Source organism: Humulus lupulus, chromosome 4 (genome assembly GCF_963169125.1).
Source record: "Humulus lupulus chromosome 4, drHumLupu1.1, whole genome shotgun sequence".
NCBI classification, from domain to species: domain Eukaryota; kingdom Viridiplantae; phylum Streptophyta; class Magnoliopsida; order Rosales; family Cannabaceae; genus Humulus; species Humulus lupulus.
The window spans coordinates 130,413,133-130,416,421 of record NC_084796.1 but is presented as its reverse complement, the minus strand read 5'-3'; the positions used below and the strand labels follow the sequence as shown (position 1 = coordinate 130,416,421).

Below are 3,289 nucleotides of genomic sequence, written 5' to 3'. Positions count from 1 at the left end.
GCCGGGTATAGAATCCCTTTGTGACTTTTGAGTTATCAAGCTCTCTAGGACCGTCTCGGCACGTGCATCACATTAATATCACCACACTCATGTGGTACAAACCACATAATACAATTATCACATTTATGCCCTCAATGGGTTTAGATTACCAATTTACCCCTATCATGCAAACAGGGCCCACACGTATATTTATACCACCTAAACATGCATTATAATCACATATTCATTTAAATTCACATATTAGCATATTAATTCACTTATTGCCCTCCAGGCACGCTAATCAAGGTCCTAAACCTTATTAGCAACTTAGGGTGTTACATTCATGCTGTGTGTCTGAGAAGTCAGGGATATATCAGACACGTGATGTCTGATATATGCACGTTTACCTTGTGTGGTTGAATTTATAAAGGGTCACAACCTCCAACTCTAGCTCGTACCACGAGCTGGATGCTTCCCTCGACCCGTGGCCTTCAAAGTCCAAACTCAGTCTAATCTTGGCGAACCCTTAGGTTACCTCGAGCTGAGGAGGTAGGATCTTTCTATGGCAGCTCTGGTCTTGGGGATGTCCACGTGGAAGACATGATTAGGCCGTATCTCACGATGAGGGCGTATCTCAGCTTGCTAATAGCCCGGGGGAAAACCAGGGCGTACAAGGCTCTTGATTTAATTTAGGATATTTGTTATATTATATATTTTTTACTGCATTCTGTCATTGGTATTTTGTCACTCTAAAGTATATAATATGATAGGTTTTTAAAATTAGAAGTTAGTATAATTTAATTAAGAACATATTTTAAGGTGAGCTTTATTATATATATTTTCCAACTATAATTAATGGTGTAGAATTATAGTTGAGTAGAATAAATTAATTTTATTAAAATATATATATATATATATTTGCATGAATGAAACTTATGCCTTCCATACTTTCTTTCTGATTCTAATTCCTAAATTTTGTTTATTTAGTGTTTAAAAATATATATTCTTTTGGTGCCGTTGCCAGGGAGGTAATTCTACAATTAAATGTTTGTATAGTAAATTTTTTTTTTTAATTTAAAAAAAGAAAAAAAGTAGTAGAATTTTTTTTAATATCTCTTTTTATTTTTTTCCTTAGTAATTTTTATTTTTAGTTTTTTTATTTATTCATTTAATTTATATTATTTTTGTTGTTATTGTTTTATTTTATTTATTTATTTTACTTTTAGGTTTAGAATTTTATTTTCTAGATTTAGGTTTTTTCGGGAAAAAAAGCATAAAATTTTAAAGCATAAAAAAAAAGTATTGAGAACATTTGTGTAATTTTGGAAATCAGTAAAAATCAAACTTGTTCTATCTTAGAAGAATTGGTTCTTAAATAAGGTCTTTGTTGGCGTTACCCTCCAACCTTTTCTAAGAACCTCGGGGAGTTCTAGAAAAGCTCTCGGGCCTAAAGTGGTACCTTGGCAGCTTTCCCAATTGGCCTAGGAACATTTTTGGTGTATACTTATTACACTATTACACACCTGCAATACTTACAAAATAAAAAAATAAATAAAAATAAAAAGAAAAATTTATGCCACGAAGTAGAGACGCACTAGAGAGATTCGTGAGACAACAAGTAGAAGCTTTAGAAAACTCTCCTAGTTCGTCGTTTTCTTCCATTCGTTCAAATTCTCCCGATTCACCGAGACCTCCTGAACCACCCACGATGGCTCATCAAGATGAACTCCAACCAAGAACGCTACAGGATTATTTACATCTTACGTGTACAGGCACACCTTCATGCATAAAGTATCCCAACAATATGCCAAATTTTGATTTCAAACCCGGCATGATTAACCTCTTACCAACCTTCCATGGGTTGGAAAATGAGAGTCTGTATGTGCATATACGGGAATTCGAAGAGGTGGTGGCTACATTCAACAACCGAGCTGATGTCACCAACATTGTGAGATTGAAATTTTGTCCTTTCTCTCTCAAAGACAAAGCAAAAAGCTGGTTGTATTCCTCAAGGCCTAGATCTATTGGAGCATGGGACGAAATGATTAAAGCATTCTTTGCCAAAAAATTTGCCGCCCCATAAGACTAGCAGCCTTAAGAGGCAAATCTCTACCTTCATCTAGAAAGACTATGAAACTTTCCATCAGGTCTGGGGGAGGTTTAGAGATTTGATAAATCAATGCCCACATCATGGATACGAAAGCTGGCATCTGATCAGCTATTTCTATGATGGTCTCACAACCGGACAAAGACAATTCGTACAAATGATGTGCAATGGCTAATTCCTTCAAAAAGATCTTGATGAAGTTTTCGAGTACCTCGACGATCTCGCTGAAAAGTCCTTCACATGGAATGGACCGAGTCCTATGGACAAGCCATGATCAACTGGAATCTACCAATTGAGGGAAGATGACAACGTCAAAAGCCAAATTGAATTATTGAGACAACAATTCGAGGCTTTCAAATCTCAAGAAGGTAGAGGAATCCACATGGCTGCAAAGGTAGAGACACGAGAACTATGCTTCATCTATGGAGTGGCGGAACATCAGCCGCAAGAGTGCCCAACTCTTGGTGAGTTAATAGGAGGAAATGAGGAACAATGCAATGCTTGTTGGGATTACAAGAAGCCTTATAACCCTTTCTCAAACACTTACAATCCTGGTTGGCGCAACCATCCAAATTTCAGCTAGAAGGATTCAAACCAAGCATCCGGGAGCCAATGGAGGCCTGAGCAACAGCTACCAAAAGCATACATTGCTCCTCAAAATAACATGCAGTCAAGTAATTCTCTTGAGAACACTTTGCAAATTCTTGCGCAAACAAAAATAGCCTCAACTCAAGTGCTAAAATCTTGTGTTCACACAAATGGTAGAGTAAATGAAAGACATAAAAATCGAAATGACAAAGCTAAACACTACTTTGGCAATTCAAGAGCATGGTAGAGTTCACGCTCAACCTTTAATCCATCAAAAATGGCAACACATGGTACAAACCTCCTCCTCTCCAGATACAAATTTCAAAGAGGTTAATGCCATCTCTACTCGAAGTGGTCAAAGTACGGTTTCACCGTAACTAAGACAACAAGTACGTCAATGCCCGCTTCAGATGATGATATGCCAATAAGCATTCCAGTAAAGGCACCCTTTCCTCAAGCTTTGAAATCCACTGGAAAGGTACTGGAAAATCATAGTGAAATTCTAGACCTTTTAACACAAGTGAAGATCAACTTGCCATTGTTACATGTGATCAAACAAGTGCCGGCTTATGCCAAGGTTATCAAGGATTTGTGCACCATTAAAAGAAAGAACCA

At 37.1% G+C, this 3,289-nt stretch overlaps 1 non-coding gene across 1 annotated transcript; it reads right to left on the bottom strand.

Annotated features, from left to right (window-relative positions):
- Nucleotides 1-2,069: 2,069 nt before the first annotated feature.
- Nucleotides 2,070-2,176, bottom strand: LOC133833547 (small nucleolar RNA R71). Its single transcript, XR_009892922.1, has one exon. It is a non-coding gene; the product is annotated as a small nucleolar RNA R71 (small nucleolar RNA).
- Between the last annotated feature and the right edge of the window lie 1,113 nt (nt 2,177-3,289).